This window comes from Lepidochelys olivacea (genome assembly GCF_965140295.1).
Source record: "Lepidochelys olivacea isolate rLepOli2 genome assembly, chromosome: 6".
NCBI lineage: Eukaryota > Metazoa > Chordata > Testudines > Cheloniidae > Lepidochelys > Lepidochelys olivacea.
In genome coordinates, this window is record NC_140416.1 from 120,965,599 (window position 1) to 120,985,269 (window position 19,671).

Sequence of the window (19,671 nt, forward strand, 5' to 3'; positions counted from 1 at the left end):
CCTTGCTGTAAAATGGGGCTAATAATATTCATCTATCTTTGAGGGGTTTGTGCAGTTCCATTTAATGTATGCCAAGGTCTCTGAGATTCTTGGAAGAGAGATGCTCAGTAGATGCAAATTATTTTAGTTCTTACTTTATTACTTGTATGTTAGTAAGGATGGGGGACAAGGACAGAGTTTTGAGAAAATAGCATAAATTGAGAAATGTTAGAGAGTATCAAGGAGAAATGTTTTGTGTTTAACTCCTCACACTCCATGAAGCTGGTTGTGAATCTCAAAGTACATTTGAGGGTGGTGCATTAAAAAAAAAGTGTCTGCACTATTTTTATTATTTAATTTATTCACTTTTTAAAAATACAACTCGGAGATGCTCCTATCCCTTAAATTAAAAACTGCCCATCAATATTTCCAACTCCACTCTCCCCACAGTCTTAACAAAGAGGGAAAGAAGATGGGTGTCACAGTGTGGCTGGAAGGTTAATAAATCTGGGCTCTGGTGCACCCAAAGAGGAAGTTCCAAAATCAAGAACCCCTCACAGAGAACACCCTGTTAGAAGCCTTGTCTAATGTACATGGAGGGAGCTCCATCTTGAGTGCGTCTGTTGATCTCAACTGTGGCAGTATATCATGGGCTAGAATGCATGCTTGGATTTGATATCCTACTGAGGAAGCAGAAGGGGCAGTAAATGAAAACATTTACAAAATGGCATTGTCCGGTGTTTAAACATTTGTCGTCTTGTGCTCGTGTAGTCAGTGAATTTCCATTGACTGCACTGTCAGAAGCCCGCTTCCTCCTCTTCTGCAAGTGGGTTGAGGGCTTAGGAAGGAAGGTGGGAGATCGGGTTGACAAAGAGAAGCAGGGTATTATCTTAAGGATAAATGAGTTAACCCATCACTGCAAGTACTGGGTGGCTCTGTGCTGGCGGATTTCAGTGCAATTAGCTCCCCAAATACCAAAGACAGGCAGTCTGCAACCAGACTAAAAGGTCTTCTAAACAATTAGGGGACCACGGCCCCATGGACCCCTGTCATGCACATTAATGTCACTGGCCTTAGCAAGGGGTATGTGTGTTCTTTGATGACAGGAGAATCCAGAGTTTGACTCTGTCCCATAAATATCATATCCCTTTTGGTCTAACTCCTATGATTCCATGGTGTTTTATTTACTACACTTAATAGCATTTAGTCAATAAACAAATACAGGGTAGACAGATAGAAGGTTTATCATGATCTTAATTGCCTCAACTCTCTGGCTTGCCTTTTGTTATGTACATCACAGATACTTGACAGCATTAACATTCCTGGAATTGTATCTGGCCATCCTTTGTAAAGGGATTGAATACTACAGCATTAGTTTGGGCTCGTGGGGCATTTGTGTCACCAACAACAGCTTAATTATGGACATTGTTTACTAATCAGTATTAAATGGACAGACTATGAGGGCTAATCTGCAGATTAACACAATAGTTTGTTTTCATTTTGTTCTTCTAGCAGTGTATTGAACGCAGGATTTAAAACAAGACCCCTTTTGTGATCATTACCATCCACATCATGGCGTGTGTGTTTGTGTATGTGTGTGTACGTGTGTACACAAAAGAGATCTGTATATTTCCTTCCTAGAATTTAGTGCTTGAGCGCAATGACTTATGCTTAATAAATAACAACAATCCATAAATGTCAGGTTATATTTCATACCATTCAACATAAGAGCAATAAAACTTCCTTTTTGTAGCATCAGCAATTCCAGAACTCTTTAGGCTGCATGTAAGCTCTCTGAAGGCATGAGTTGAGCCTTCTCTTTGTTCTGTCTTGCGGACACACTTTGAACTCTCAACAATAAATAATAAAAAAAGAAGTAATATTTGTGCAGTGAGTATATTTAATATCTCTTTATGCTGACTGTTCATCCAGCCTCAAACCAGTGCCGACTTTTGGGTGTTCACTGTTGCACATATAAATGATTAGCCCCTACAATGTAGATATGTACCTATTTTGTATGTAAAAGAACCCCAGATTTGCATGTGCAAAACCAGTAGCTGATCGCCAAGCTGTGGGGTCTGCACATGTAACCGGCTGTTTGCCCATGCAAAATAGGAGCATGCTCAGTTCTGTGGCTCAAAATTGTTTGTGTGTGTAAGAGTGAATGCTGAGGCAGAAAATACTGCCCTTGATGTCTTTTGCAGAACAGCCTTTGCACACACGTTGCCCATCCTTCACTTTTTACTGCAGCTGAGAACACTTTGTGTTTTATAGTAATGTCAGTGATTTTGGCAGATCACATCGTCCAGGTCTGCAGGGGATAGACCTAAAGTTGCCCATCCTGCCTGAATTGTATTTTTGTAATGGAGGTTTTCGTATTGCTAGAAGTGTCTTGAATTTTGTATGCAGTGTTGTTGTTGCCATGTCAGTCCCGGGATATTAGAGAGACAAGGTGGATGAGGTGATATCTTTTAATGGACCAACTTCTGTTGGTGAGAGAGACAAGCTTTTGAGCTACACAGAGCTCTTCTTCAGGTCTGGGAAAGGTACTAGGAGTGTCAGCTAAATACAAGATCAAACTGGCCCCTTAGCATACGTAGTTAACACAAATTCTTGACCGATCTTGACCTGAAGAAGAGCTCTGTGTTCGAAAGCTTGTCTCTCTCACCAACAGAAGTTGGTCAATTAGAGATATTACCTCACCCACCTTGAATTTTGTAGTCAGAAAACCTTGTTTATTTGAGGGATCATGTACCTGATCTTTGTTAGCTAATCAAATCAAAACTCCTTTGATAATAACTGATTATCTTATGTTTTCTCACCCTCCTTGGTTATGCTTGAATTGTGGGTTTGGGGTACAGGAAGTTACACTATACCCCACTTCTCACCACTGTTGGTGGGAGAGGGAATAAAAGGATGCAGGGATGGGGTGGGAAGAGTGGTTGCCTTTATTACCTCTTTCCCCCCCTATCAGAGCACTACTCCTAGGCAAAAGCCATTGTTACATTTATCTTTTCTTCGCAATATAATTAGATGATATGAGGGTAGATGATGACGTTAGGATATGTCCACCCTACAATGGCTAGAGCAGCACTAGTGCAGCTGGGCCACTGTAGTCCTGTAGCGTAGATGCTTCCTACCTCAACAGAAGGGGCTTTCTGTTGATGTGGGTAATCCATCTCTCTGAGAGATGTTAACGACGTTGATGGAAGGATTCTTTCATGAACTCCGCTGCGTCTACAGAAGGGGTTAGGTAGGCCTAACTATGTTGCACAGGGCACAAAATTTTTCACAGCCCTGAGCAATGTAGATCGATCAACCTATGTCTTAGGTGCAGACCAGGCCTTAGAGTTACAGCCTGTGCTGGAAGGAGTGTGGGGGGTCCTGCTCTTCTGAGATACCGCAAGAGACATTTTGCTTAACTCAGCCAGAATTCCTCCTGGGTTCAGTTCCCAGCTCTCTCTGACCTTTGAGAAGTCAATTAATTTTATTGTGCCTCAGTTCCCCACCTGTAAAATACTTCCTGACTCCCACCTGTTGTCTATTGAGACAGTAAGCTTTTTGGGGGTGGAGGCTGTTTCTTGCTGTGTGTCTGTATAGCCCCTGGTGCAATGGGTCTCAGCTCTCAATTGGAGATCTTGACATTGTAACCGCAAGAGTGCTAGTGTTCAAACACAATAAGGTGTTGCATCGCAGACAAGCCCTGAGTAACTGTCTTCTTTGCCTGGGCCAAGGAAATGGGGGAGGGTTCCTTTTCACCCCTTCTTTCTCCTGCATGTGAGTGTGGTCACAACCTAGTCCACAGCATTCAAGTCACTGTGGCAGCAAGTCATTATCTTGCTCATGAAAAGATTGCAAATCGATGACTGGATACATTCCACTGGACATTTTAGTACAAAGTCAACACCCTTCTGGTCTGTGTTCTCCATTTTTGAACTAATTAATATAAAAATCCTAATCTTCTTTTTGCATCCGAGCCATGCGGTATAATCCAGACTTTTGGAAGGATAAATCAATGTTTGTGAGCTCGCTTGGATTTACTGTAAACAATGAAGGGCTAATTCATTAAAATGGCTTAGACCAATCTGGATCTACTTTCATGAGCTGTGGTGCAGGGCTGGGAGCCCACAGGGTTAGAGATGCAGATTTTGAATGCCTCAATTTTTGAGTGCCCAGTTTAAGACACCTTATCGGGACCTGATTTTCAGAAAGTGCTGTATACAGACCCTGTGATAATCCAGACTTCTAAAAATTTCTCAAAGTGGGTGCTTGAAAATCATTTGTCACCTTTGAACTCTTAGCCATTGTTAACTGGAGTTATGTCATGGTTTCCTTTGAAGCCACTCTTCTCTTTGTTTATTCATTTACAAAGGAGGAATTGGGTTTTTCAAACACAGAGGTGGTGCAGAGTGTGTTCATAGATATAAAGGTACACGAATAAACAGATATTTTAATTACCATAAACAAAGTTATAAGGACTGGACACCTGACCCAGCCCATTTAAAATAAATTGTTTAGAGCCTGACCATTTGTGAAATAGGTTCATGGACTGTTGGGGAGGTGGTAACTTTTTCTAGTTGAGCCTGCTATATCAGGCTGCATCAATCAGATCAGTATACACGGTGGCGGTTAAAGAAGCTCTGTGTTTATTTTCTTTAAGAAGTACCTGTGAAATGTTTGTTTCCTTAATCATATTGTAGTGTTAATTAGCTGGTTGGGTTACTCATCAGGAGGAATGGCTAATTTGGGCTTCTTTTGTTCCTCTGGCAGTAGGTGACATCTGGCTATTTGGTGCCAGAAACCGTGTATCCTTAAAAACATCCCAGTACTTAAAACAATGAATGACTAAAAGGTGGGTTTTTGGTATGTTTCCAAGGACCTGATCCAACTCCCACTGAAATGAATAGAAATCTTTTCCAGTGACTACAATGGGAGTAGGACCAGAGCCCATAAAAGGGTTACCCTACCACACTGTAGAGAAACAACATTTGTGAAAACCCTCAATAAGAATCCTCTTAGCAGGTTTATGATGTACACAGGTAGTACCTACAGGCCCATCTTCATGTCCAAATTTTGCTGTGTGCAGCTCTAAAGGCACAAGGAAGGTGGGGCCAGTGCTGGGGCCAGTTCTATGCTGTCTGAGAGGGAGAGCAAATAAATAACAATTTTGCTGATGCTCACAAATGTACAAAACCTGGAATTGTACAGAAGCTGCATCTGGAATTTTAGTTTCAATGTTAAAAACAACAGCAACAAACCAACCAGTCAAATCCAAATAAGGTCAAATACAAAAATTAAAAGTAGGAAGGGAAAGAATTTTCCATGTAGAGTCTAGTTTAAATTATATTTTCCAGTGGAAAATGCCTCCTACACCCCTTACCTTGCCTGCATCATTCACCATACCCAGTATTTCAGATGCCCCAACCTGGGACCTAATGAACTACATGAATTATGAAGCAACTACTTCTTAGGTCAGCAGCATTTCTGTGTTGGAGGCTATAGGGGAAGCAGGATGGATTTATGATTAACACACAAGAATACAAGCTTATAAGACCTGGGTTCTCTTCCAGGGTGATCTCGGGCAAATCGGAGAACTTCCCTATGCCTCAACTACCTTAGCTATAAAATGGGGATACTGTAATAATATTCATCTTCCTCACTAAATTAATCAGTGCATTTAAAATGCTTTGAGATTTCCCCTGATAAGTGCAAAGTAGTCTCTCAAGCTGTCCTTGGTTCTTTAGGTAGAACTCAGTCTCAGCCCAAAGTGCTATAGCAATAGACAACCGTTAACTACAAGACAGAACAGGCCTTTGCTGTAGGTAGGGATCAGACTGGCAAGCAAAGGTGATGCTACTCTTCCCAGCTCTGCCCACAAAATAAGCCCACCTGAGTCACTGTTCATTGTAGATAGTACAGATGTTCAAAATAAGACTGTGTGAGCTCCCTTGAATCATAGAATATCAGGGTTGGAAGGGACCTCAGGAGGTCATCTAGTCCAACCCACTGCTCAAAGCAGGACCAATCCCCAATTTTTGCCCCAGATCCCTAAATGTGAGGATTGAACTCACAACCCTAGGTTTAGCAGGCCAATGCTCAAACCACTGAGTTATCCCTCCCCCCTGAATTACTCCTTGTTCTGTCATCTGGTATCACTGGGAACAGTCTATATCCATCCTCTTTGGAACCCCCTTTCAGGTAGTTGAAAGCAGCTATCAAATCCCTCCTCATTCTTCTCTTCTGCAGACTAAATAATCCCAGTTCCCTCAGCCGCTCCTCATAAATCATAGGTTTCAGAGTAACAGCTGTGTTAGTCTGTATTCACAAAAAGAAAAGGAGTACTTGTGGCACCTTAGAGACTAAGCAATTTATTTGAGCATAAGCTTTCGTGAGCTACAGCTCACTTCATCGAATGCATAAATCATGTGCTCATCCCCCTAATCATTTTTGTTGCCCTCCGCTGGACTCTATCCAATTTTTCCACATCCTTCTTGTAGCGTGGGGACCAGAACTGGACACAGCACTCCAGATGAGGCCTCATCAATGTCGAATAGAGGGGAATGATCACGTCCCTCGATCTTTGGCTTGGCTCTTTGTTGATTAGAGAGCGTGGGAGATGCCGCTCCCGCCTCCCCCGCCAAGGATGCCGTGAGAAGCAACAGGTCTGCTCCTCCTCTCTGAAAATGCTGCTGGAGGTGATGAGGATTACAGAGCATTGGGTCCACCCTGGAAGATAATTTTATCCAAAATTAACAAACCTCTGTGAATTGAGCAAAAGGAGAACTCCTGTAGCTAGGAGTAGTAAATACTTCTTATCCATTAGGTGCCTCGGCCCATAGAAAGTAACATTGCACACACAAAGCCAACTCAATACATTACACAAGGCTTTAAAGAAAACTGCCTTGAAAAATCTCCACCCAGTTATCAATATTATATTCTCCTTAATTTATTCAATTACAGAAAATGAAGACGTTCTCAAATCAGTTAAAAGGAGGGAAAACACTATTCTTGATCTTTGTGCACATTCTAAATTAAATGATATAAGGCTAGGCTGGGAACCCCTGAATGGGGTTACTTGTGTGAGTAACTGCTCACCATTGTTCATAATCTAGCCCCTACTGGGCAGAGAAGATGTTCATGGGCTCTTATTTCTTACCTCTCTGTTGGAAGAAATGCTAAATTGCATTTCTAGGCAGGTGTAGACACCATCAAACTCATTTAAATTACTGCTAATAATAGAGATGTTAATATGTCGCTCTGCGTGTGACTGTACTTCCCCCTTACAGCTCCATCTTGTGTGTCAACAAAGGATCTAACAGCTGCATGAGGAAGGGAAAGTGGCCTGTGCTAATTAGAAACTCTTCCTCAGCTTTTCCCAGTTGCAAACTATCAGTTGGTAATTACAACGCACCAGTAACTCCGCATTCTTCTCTGCTAATGCTGAACAGTGAGCTAACAAGGAGGAGAGGAAAAGCTGGGGGAGGAGGATACACTGTGCAAGAGCATAGCATGGTTTCAAGTTCATACTCTAAGAACAAAGACAAAGCAAAATGATTTGGGGAATGTTTGTATCACTCTTTTAAAAATGAAGCCTTCAATATAAAGTAGGGATCTTTCCAATTTTTATGCTTTTTGAAAAAAGATTCTTCTGTCAAAGATTGTTTTAAAAGTATGAACAACTCTCACAATGTCTCCGACTCAAGGAATATTCCCAAAATACCTCTGAACAACATACTAATCCACAGAGGCCTCCCTACCAACATTACAAAAAGAAGGATTCAAGGTGGACTCCTCCTGAAGGTCGAAACAGCAGACTGGACTTCTACATAGAGTGCTTCTGCCGACGTGCACGGGCTGAAATTGTGGAAAAGCAGCATCACTTGCCCCATAACCTCAGCTGTGCAGAACACAATGCCATCCACAGCCTCAGAAACAACTCTGACATCATAATCAAAAAGGCTGACAAAGGAGGTGCTGTTGTCATCATGAATAGGTCGGAATATGAACAAGAGGCTGCTCGGCAGCTCTCCAACACCACTTTCTACAAGCCATTACCCTATGATCCCACTGAGAGTTACCAAAAGCAACTACAGCATTTGCTCAAGAAACTTCCTGAAAAAGCACAAGATCAAATCCGCACAGACACACCCCTGGAACCCCGACCTGGGATATTCTATCTACTACCTAAGATCCATAAACCTGGAAATCCTGGGCACCCCATCATCTCAGGCATTGGCACCCTGACAGCAGGATTGTCTGGCTATGTAGATTCCCTCCTCAGACCCTACGCTACCAGCACTCCAAGCTACCTTCGAGACACCACTGACTTCCTGAGGAAACTACAATCCATCGGTGATCTTCCTGATAACACCATCCTGGCCACTGTGGATGTAGAAGCCCTCTACACCAACATTCCACACAAAGATGGACTACAAGCCATCAAGAACACTATCCCCGATAATGTCATGGCTAACCTGGTGGCTGAACTTTGTGACTTTGTCCTTACCCAAAACTATTTTACATTTGGGGACAATGTATACCTTCAGATCAGCGGCACTGCTATGGGTACCCACATGGCCCCACAGTATGCCAACATTTTTATGGCTGATTTAGAACAACGCTTCCTCAGCTCTCGTCCCCTAACACCCCTACTCTAGTTGCGCTATATTGATGACATCTTCATCATCTGGACCCATGGAAAAGAAGCCCTTGAGGAATTCCACCATGATTTCAACAATTTCCATCCCACCATCAACCTCAGCCTGGTCCAGTCCACACAAGAGATCCACTTCCTGGACACTACAGTGCTAATAAACGATGGTCACATCAACAGCACCCTATACCGGAAACCTACTGACAGCTATTCCTACCTACATGCCTCCAACTTTCACCCTGACCACACCACACGATCCATCGTCTACAGCCTAGCTCTGCAATACAACCGCATTTGCTCCAACCCCTCAGACAGAGACAAACACCTACAAGATCTCTATCAAGCATTCTTACAACTACAATACCCACCTGCGGAAGTGAAGAAACAGATTGATAGAGCCAGAAGAGTTCCCAGAAATCACCTACTACAGGACAGGCCTAACAAAGAAAATAACAGAACGCCACTAGCCATCACCTTCAGCCCCCAACTAAAACCCCTCCAACGCATTATTAAGGATCTACAACCTATCCTGAAGGATGACCCAACACTCTCACAAATCTTGGGAGACAGGCCAGTCCTTGCCTACAGACAGCCCCCCAACCTGAAGCAAATACTCACCAACAACCACATACCACACAACAGAACCACTAACCCAGGAATCTATCCTTGCAACAAAGCCCGTTGCCAACTGTGCCCACATATCTATTCAGGGGACACCATCACAGGGCCTAATAACATCAGCCACACCATCAGAGGCTCGTTCACCTGCACATCCACCAATGTGATATGTGCCAGCAATGCTCCTCTGCCATGTACATTGGTCAACCTGGATAGTCTCTACGTAAAAGAATAAATGGACACAAATCAGATGTCAAGAATTATAACATTCATAAACCAATCGGAGAACACTTCAATCTCTCTGGTCACACAATTACAGACATGAAGGTCACTATCTTAAAACAAAAAAACTTCAAATCGAGACTCCAGCGAGAAACTGCTGAATTGGAATTCATTTGCAAATTGGATACTATTAATTTAGGCTGAAATAGAGACTGGGAGTGGCTAAGTCATTATGCAAGGTAGCCTATTTCCCCTTGTTTTTTCCTACCCCCCCCCCCAGACGTTCTGGTTAAACTTGGATTTATGCTGGAAATGGCCCACCTTGATTATCATGCACATTGTAAGGAGAGTGGTCAGTTTGGATGAGCTATTACCAGCAGGAGACTGAGTTTGTGTGTGTGTGTGTGGGGGGGGGGGGGGTGGGTGAGAAAACCTGGATTTGTGCTGGAAATGGCCCACCTTGATTATCATACACATTGTAAAGAGAGTGGTCACTTTGGATGGGCTGTTACCAGCAGGAGAGTGAGTTTGTGTGTGTGGGGGGGCGGAGGGTGAGAAAACCTGGATTTGTGCTGGAAATGGCCCAACTTGATTATCATACACATTGTAAGGAGAGTGATCACTTTAAATAAGCTATTACCAGCAGGAGAATGGGGTGGGAGGAGGTATTGTTTCATGGTCTCTGTGTATATAATGTCTTGTGCTGTTTCCACAGTATGCATCCGATAAAGTGAGCTGTAGCTCACAAAAGCTTATGCTCAAATAAATTGGCTAGTCTCTAAGGTGCCACAAGTCCTCCTTTTCTTTTTGCGAATACAGACTAACACGGCTGTTACTCTGAAACTCTCACTTGCGGCTTCATTGTGGATTTGCCACTAACTGAGCAAGTGGCGCACACTGCCCCCGGAGTGCAAATTGGTCCCTTAACTTCCTGCCCTGGAGCAAGAGGACATCTGTGCCAGACCTTTTCCTGGTGCAGATTACCTATTCCTTCACCCCAGGTCAGCTGTTCTGGCTGACACGTTGGAAGGGGTAGAGTCATTTCCACTTCCCTGTGACCTGTGATGTGGGGATCCATGTCGGAAGATAAAGGGAAAGGTGTGTGAGGTAATAGCTCATTCTCAACCTCATGGTCTCGGACACCATCCAATGGTCTGGGGACATCTACATCGAACACGTCACCGGCCACTGACAGTACCAGGAGGTGTGAGCCAGAATGACATCGTGCATCAACTATGGGAAAGGGACCAAGAGACTTTTTCCATTGGACCATATCACCTGGAACCATAAACTCACTGAACATTAAATCTTACCGAATGAGGGTAAATCCATCCTCATCATCGTATCCACTCACTATACTCCAAACCTGAACATAGCCATTATATGAACAACATACCTTCATATCTCAATGTCTGTACTTTGACCCGTTAACCTTTTACCCCCAATTGGGGATATTGCAGATTATGTACTTCTTACGCCATCCGATCCTAAACCGAACTTTGCACCCCTTGATAATCTATATGTTATTCCCTGATAAACAGAAACTTCTATGCTTAAACTCTGAACCATTTTCTTTTTATTTTAACATCATCTTAATACAATTCTTAAATCTGTTATTGGACCAACTTCTGTTGATGAGAGAGACAAGCTAGTTTACTCCCCTCCTCCATGCCCTCCATGGGCACATGGGGTGAGCTGTGAAGAGAACAAATGTTCAAATCCAAGTTTTTAACATATGTATGATCTCAAAATCTGGTCACTAATCAATGGCTCAAGTCCTGGGCTGGATTAAATTTACCCCAGCTGAGCATCTGGCCCAGTGCTCCTATGACCTTTAAAAATGGCAGCTGTTGTGTTGTTTAAGATGTTTTATCAATAACAAGATGGACATCTAGGTCCGAGAGCAGGCCCAAAATGGGGGTGGAGGGGGACTTTTCATTAAATTTTTCCCCTTCTTTTGGTTAAAATTTCAATTTCAATGATAATTTTCATTAAATAAACCCCTTAAAACTTGAAAAGTGTCATCAGCTCTATAGCTGGTTAAAAAAATGAAAAAACAAACAAAAAAACAATATTGCAAACATTTTGTCAAAATTCACCCTATTGCTTCCCCCCCGAAATTTGATATTTAGATTAAAGTTTTCATCAACATTCCAATCATTCCAACCAGTATTATTAGATACTGTGGCTGAAATAACTTATGTATGTACATAGAGGTGTTACTTTTGGACACTCAATTTCACTTGTTTCGGTGAGATGGGGGCACAAGCTCTGTTTTCAATTGTAGATGGTATCTATTTTGTGCAATTCATTTTTAATGCATTTTAAGATTCTGCTGCGTGTCTTGGCTTTGGTCCTAATTCAGCACGTACTTAACTTTAAAAGCACATGCTTCACACCATTCCTCTGCAGCAAAACACTTAAGCATGTGCTTGTATCTCCTTGACTTTAGTGGGACTTAAGTACCATTGGTGCTCAAAGGTAACCACATGCTTAAATGTTTTGCTGAATAGAGATAGAATTAAATACATGCTTACAGTTAAGTTAATGCTTAAATTCTTTACTGAGTCAGGGCGTTTAGGATCAAGGGGGAGAGACAGACAAGCAGAGCAGAGAGTTTGGCTTAAAGGATCTCCAGAGCATCAGTTAAGGCTGCTTTGGGTCAACTTTCCATCATTAGAAGAGAGAGACAGGCACCTGGGATGACACCTTGAGCATCAAGTTTCTAGCTGAAATGAGTTTTTATGGCCATAAAACAGTTCTGCAGTGTTGGATAGATGGGTTTGTAATGGAAGTACTGTTGGCATAATCATAGCCATCAAACTGAATGGAGACTTGGAAAGAGCAGTGCTTGATAACAGCTGTGTTGGCACTGAACATTTTTAGCATCCAGTTCAGAAAGCAGCTCTGTACCATATATGTAGAATTCTTCTGCAGAATTTGCATACAGAAAGCATGGAATGCTCTTTACTGGGTAAATTCTTTGCTTCTGCTATTTATTACAATCCCTCTTTCCCCTGAGCATAAGTGGCTGCAAAGGATTTGAGTTAGTAGAGAAAACAGGTGTGCCTGTTCAAAGGAATGAAAAGCATGTATTCAAAGTAAAAGTAGGATTGTTGTTTCAAATAAGATGCCTCCCTTTGGGAGTCAGCCTAAACTGACTCCTTGGCAAAGCTGGATTAAGGCGTAGGAACTATAAACCCATGCCTAGAATCCCAGCTCCTGGAGTCAACTGATTGCATCAGACTACATTTTCATGGGGCAGTTCATGCTACTCAGAGCTATTGTTCCAGGCTGTCTGCAGACTCAGGCAGACACCAATGCATTGGTTATGTTCAGGTTATATTTTTAAGCTTTTCTTCACAACTGTGAGGGCTAAAAAGGAATGACAGTTGTGAAAAAAAGTTTTAAAATGTGCCTGGTACTACCAGAACACCCCCGCCAGCTTGGGACTTGTGGGGCTCGCGTGGCAGGGCTGTTTCTTTACTGTATAGACTTCTGGGCTTGGGCTGGAGCCTGAGGCCTCAGACTCTCCCACCCTGCGGGGTCCTAGAGCCTGGGCTCCAACCTGAGCCCAGAAGTCCATACAGAGCAATGAAACAGCCCCTTAGCTCGAGCCCTGCGAGCCTGAGTTGGCTAGCATGAGCCAGCTGCAGATGTCTAGTTGCTGCATAGACATATAGAGAGACTCTTATGGCTGGTCTTTGCCTTAGCCAGGTTATTCCCAAATAGGTTTGGGAAATGCAGAATTTGTTTGCATGGAGTTCCCCTGGAATTCTTCTGTTGGTGGCAGTAGGTCTCTGCCCCCCACCCCTCAAACAAAGTAGCAGGAGGTGTGGCTCACAGAACTATGCATCCTCTAGCTGCCTCCCACCTTCCCTGCCTCCAGGAAAGCCCAGCTCCAGCAGATGGAATTTGGTCAAGACAGCGGGGTTAATACCCTCAGTCTGGCAAAAAGTACTGTCAAATCTTTAATGACCACAAGTGGTCAGGACCTCACTTTTACATGTCATGTGAAAGACTGCATCCCCAGCAGCACAGTGCCCCAATATCATTTTGGGTCACTGGTTCTGTAGTGACTCAGAGGGAAGAGATCCATCTAATGAATCGCCATCATCACTTCTTGTAACAACAAGATGTTCCATGGAGGTTTCTGATTCAAATACTGACCTGACCCCACCCGACCCTGCATAGCTTGTGAGATCTGATGGGATCACAGCACAAAGTGATATATGGCTAATTGATTTTACACCATGTTTGGTGATAGCTGAACTATCTTTCCTTCTGGGGAGAGGGACAAAGTATGTACTGGAAGATATTGTTAATTCTTTTGGTGTTTCTTCTCTGTTTGTCAAATCATTGTTTAATTTTTCATTGAAAATCACTGAGTTCTGAATGGAGGCCTATGTCTCTTTCGTATCTAAAGGAGAACACCTAATGGTGATAGTCTCTCCCTGTCCCTCCACACAGAATCCTGTGAACATACATAGGATCGTCCAGTAGATAGGGTGTGGGTTGGGGAGAGAGAAGGTATGTGCTCTAGTCTGTCTCTGCCACCTACTCACTATATACCAAGTCACTTATACCCACATTTGCAACTGTGGCATCTAATTTTTGAGTCCCTCAGTTTTTGAGTGTCCAGCTTGAGATACCTACATTGTCTCAGGTTGAGACTCAAACACTGAAGCGTCAAAAATCAGTGGCCTCTTGAAAACTCTGGACTAAATCCCTGTGTGTCTCAATTTCCTTGGTAGGCATTTATATACCCATATGGATGAACATGGTGTACAAACTTAGATTTCATGTATAGAACAAAGGTAAACTTACCTTTCATGTGTCTTATTTGGGCTTGAAATGTCGTTTGAACAATGTTCTTTGTATGTAACTTACAAAAGGCTTCACTGTTCTAAAATAACAGTTCAGGGTTGAAGGACAAGTGGACAATTTTGGAAGCATCTCTTTTTCATGGTAAGAACAGCATTAATTTCTTAACGCTCTGTTTTGTGTTCAGGGAGGGAGAGTGTATTCCCATGGTTTCAAAGGAAGAGTCTATTGAATATGGCACCCCCATCTTCTCTCTTTTCATTGTTCCTCCCCAAGTCCTTAGGATTCCTTACAAATTACAGTCTTTTTAGATAAGCAAGCACTATGCTATTTCAGCCACTTTGGAGGGGAGGGGGGTAATATAATAGGCTGAGAAGTGTTTTCTTACAATCTTAGTTGGATTGTTTGTTGTGGCCCACAACAGGGTTCAGCGGCATGGACTCTGACAGCCCCAGTGGGACTCTGTCTGGATATAAGAGTTCTGCTGCAGGATCAGGATCTTCAATGTTGCTTCTCACTTAGGACAAAATAGCGTTGTGATTTTTATAGAATGACAGTGTGATTATACTGGGTAGATAGTGTGGCAAAAGAGGAGCTGCTGTGTAAGGAACTAAGAACACTGATATGTAATATGCTTCCTGAGAGAGTTAAAAAGCCTTTTGGAGGGTGTGGGGGGAGAGAGAAAGTTGTCAGAAATTTCCTAGGGGTAGATCAGAAAGAGAGACTCTTCAGAGGGAGTCTAAAGAAGTGGGCCTCCCCAGATCCAGGGAATGATGAGCCTTAGGGAAAAGCTAGACGCGAGTACAGTCATTTATTTTTAAGGTATGGTTTTTCTGAAATGCTCTTGTTCTAAATAAACTGAGACTTTGCTTTAAGGAGGCTTTTGGATGGCAATTACCACTGTCATTGACCTGGAGGGATCAGAATTGCAGGGTCTGGACATAAGTCAAAGTTACTGAGATCATCATGGTTGATATACAGGGGACTGCAACTCAGAATCTGGTCTGAGAATGGGAGAATAGCATGATTCCAAACTGGGGCCTGGTCTACAGACTTCCTCTGCAGCCGATACAGAACTGCCTGCCATCATCGCCCAGTGCCCAGTCCTCCTCCCCCAAGGTCCTATAAGGTGTGTGGGTGGGTAGGTGTGAGGGTGGGTGGGGGGGAGGCGGGGGCTCAGTATCCCTTGCACTCAACACCAGAGGAGGGTACAAGGAACAGAAGGTGCCCATTCCCAGACCTTTAATAGTTATTGCAGTGCATCTGCACGCAAGCTTTCCTTGTTTCTCCCCTCACAATGTTATCAGCCCTTTTGCCCAAGGTTATCTTACTTTCCTTTGGTGTCTGTGCATTTTTGTGCGTAATAAAACAAAACTGATTGAGGAAAAAAGGCTCTTTATTCATTCCATGCATGGTGGTTGTTGGGGGTGGAGTTTTACAGTGGAGAAAATGCAATGGAGGGGACAGTTTGGTAAGGAACAACAAAGATAAGTGTCACATTACTCAGGGTTCAGAGTAGCAGCCGTGTTAGTCTGTATTCGCAAAAAGAAAAGGAGGACTTGTGGCATCTTAGAGACTAACAAATTTATTTGAGCATAAGCTTTCGTGAGCTACAGCTCACGTCATCAGATGCTCATTGCTGGTTTTCAAAGCCTCACGGAGCCCCTCGATGGGCTCTTCTTATTGCCTGGATATCTGGCTGCTCAAAATTGGATGCCAAGCGATTAACTGCAACCCTACATCTCGGTGGAAACTTTTCTCCCTTTGTCTCACAGATATTATGGACTATGGAGCGCACAGCAGGCAGCAATAACAATGCGGTATTGCTTTCACTGAGGTCTAACCTAGTAAGCAAACAGCACCAGTGACCTTTTAAATGTTCAAAGGCACATTCCACCACCATTCTGCACTTGCTCAGCCTATGGTTGAACCGGTCCTTACAGCTGTCCAGGCGGCCGGTGTACGCTTTCATGAGCTATGGAAGCAAGGGGTAGTCTGGGTCTCCCAGGATCATGATTGGCATGTCAACATCATCAATGGTTATTTTGCGGTCTGGAAAGAAAGTCCCTGATTGCAGCTTTCTGAACAGACCTGTGTTCCTGAAGATGTGTGTGTCATACATCTTTCCTGACCATCCCACATTGATGTCAATGAAATGGCCCTTTGATCCACCAGCACTTGCAACACCATTGAGAAGTATCTCTTTTGGTTTATGTACTCTTTGGCAAGGTGGTCTGGTGCCAAAATAGGGATATGCATGCTGTCTATAGCCCCACCGTGGTTAGGGAACTCCACTGCGGCAAAACCATCCACTATGTCCTGCACGTTGCCCAGAGTCACTACCCTTCTTAGCAGAAGTCTGTTGTTTGCCCTGCAAACTTGGATCACAACAGATCCCACGGTAGATTTACCCACTCCAAATTGATTCCCCACTGACCAGTAACAGTCTGGCATTTCAAGCTTCCACAGAGTGATCGCCACTCGCTTCTCCACTGTGAGAGCAGCTCTCACTTAAGTATTGCTGTGCTTCAGGGCTGGGGAAAGCTCTGCACAAAGTTCCTGGAAAGTGGCCTTCCGCATCTGAAAGTTCTGCAGCCGTGCTCATCATCTCATAGCTGCATAATGATGAGATCTCATCAGTCAGTGCTTGTTTCCCGGGCCCAGAAACGGCGTTCAACTGTGTTCAGCTGATACGTGACTGTTGCCAGCACCTGCAAATTGTTTTGCTCTATGTCTCGCAGCAGGGCTACTTGTGTGACATCGCAATGTTCTGTGTAGCGGCTCCTGTCTCGGCTGTGGAAATACTGCAGGTAAGGCATGAAGTATTTGTAATGCCCACAACAAGAGCGTACTGCTGAGCAGGGTCCATGCATATCGTGCTATGGTGTCTGCATGGCTAAACCAGACTTTCGAAAAAAGGCGTGAAAAAGCCTTGGTTTGTTTGCCGTTGATATCAGGGAGGGAGGAAGGAAAGTGCATCATGGAAGGCTAACACCATGTTCCTAATACCACCCGTAACAATGTTTTGGTCCCATGAGGCATTGCAAGCCCTTCCCAAAATTCCATTCGGATATGTGCACTATGGGATAGCTACCCACAGTGCAGTGCTCCATGCATCAATGCAAGTGCTGCTAGTCAGGGTGCAGTCCGCTGACCCAATGAGCGTGGTGTGGACACGCAAGATTGACTTGCTTAATTCAGAGGCTCAATGATGACTTACATAAAGTCGACTTCACTTTGTAGTGTAGAGATGGCCTAAGAGAGTGACGGCACAAGAGCTAAGACATACATGGGTGCTCTTGGAAAGACCAAGGACGGGTCAAAGATGGAGTTAGCGCAGTACTTGTGACAAGCGGTACGATGAACTTTGTGGAGTGCAGGGATTTATTAGGCTGTTGTCACTTGACAGGTTATACCAAAGTGGTTCTCTGATTCAAACACTGACCTGACCCCTTCCTAGCCTGCATAGCTTGTGAGATCTGATGGAATCATAGTAAATGGTGGTATGCCTGATTGATCTTACACTATGTTTGGTGGTTGTAGCTACACCATCTTTCCTTCTGGGGAGAGGGACTTTGTGGGGGTAATGTAATAGGATGAGAAGTGTTTTCATACAATGTTAGCTGGATTGTTTCTTTAGATGGTCCTTATTAAAAACTTAATCCTAGGAAATGCATGGTTATAGTAAATGGAACTTTAACCATTCACTGGTTGGTTGTCAAAGGGCAAGCTGTCTCCAGGTCTATGATAAGAGCACGCTAGAGGTAGAAGCCACTTTATGGAGAAAGGCTAGTCCTCCAAAGGCACTTGCTGGTTTGGGGAATGAAAGAAGAAAGGAATTTGCTAAAGTCTTGTGGGAAACACACTTGATGAGTGGTATCCAGAATAATCCCTGGTTAAGAAGAAAGCATTTTTAAAATGAGGAACTTCATCTAATTGTATCATTCTGCATCCATAAAGCACGTTTCCTAGTATTAATAACCTGGATATGGTTTTTCCTCAAATATGCAATTCTGCTTACACTTTTCACCATTAAATAAGGAAATCTCCTTCCCCCTTTAAGATGCTGAGGAGCACAACCAATTAGGTAACAGGAAATAGTATTTTTAAAGGCCTGCAACTCAACTTCACTTGCATCCCAATGAATGTAATACAATGAAATGGAGGGACTGGATGGAATAGGCAGTGGTTTCCAAACTTTCCCCCCGTCAAAGAACTCTTTGGCATCCTACTAAATTTCCCAGACCCCTTTCATTTTTATGCATATGTTTCATGTTGTTATTATTCTATTAGCTAGGGTTAATTTATTATTTAAAAAAATATTTTTGTAATTAAAATAAGACTCCTGAAGGGACCAACAGTAAACAGCCTGCAATTATTACAAGTTATTCATTTATTATAACCATTAAACTGTATATCAAAACATAGGTAGGTATTATCTTTAGAACACTATGGAAGATAGTCATAAATCAAACATAGTATTATAATTAAGAAATCATAGGTATTGATATAAAAATGTGAAAAATAATACTGTGGTTAAAACTAATTTAAATTTAAAACTGAAATAAAAGAAGCATATTGTGTTACTCAGTGTGGTGGGTGGGGTTGCTTTTGTGAATGCACTTTTGACACATTTGGCACAATATTCAAAAGTTTCAGCCTAAGATCATGCTCTGTATTCAGCTTGTATCTATATTTTGATTTTAATGAGACAAAAGTGTCGAGAAACCACTTTCACACAAATAGGTAGTGGCGAACAGGATGAAAAATGCCACAGCTCTGTCTGACAGCCTCAGATACTCTGACTTCTGTTGCAGCCAAAACTGGATCAACGAATCCTTTTTAAAGTCCATTTAAAATCTCCATTACACAACAGTTCAATAAGTTCCTCATGTTCTTCTATACTCAGATCCATCGTTGGCTTCGCTTCTTCAGCAAAGGGATCTTGACTCCAATTGTTGGCATCCGTCTTCACAGGAAATATTCTCAGAAATTGTCCTTGAGGTTCACTAAATGCTGAAGAATGCTACATTTTACATTTTCATTGAGAGTCAAGTCATTGTCACATAAAAATGAAATCTAATAAAGGCAAACAGCAAAATTGTCATTTGTCACATGATGACATCTTAATGGAAGCTGTTTTATCATGGCATTGACTTTGTCTTGCACATCAAACATGGTTGCTGATATTCCCTGGACACCTAAATTCAGTTCATTTAACTGAGAAAATATGTCCATCAAGGATGCCAACTGGGATAGCCAAATTTCATCTTTAACACAGTCCGAAAGCTCAAAAGGATAATCCATAGAAAGCAACAATATCTCTGAGTGAAGTTTGAAAAAATGGGTCAATACCCTACCCCAGGATAACCAAT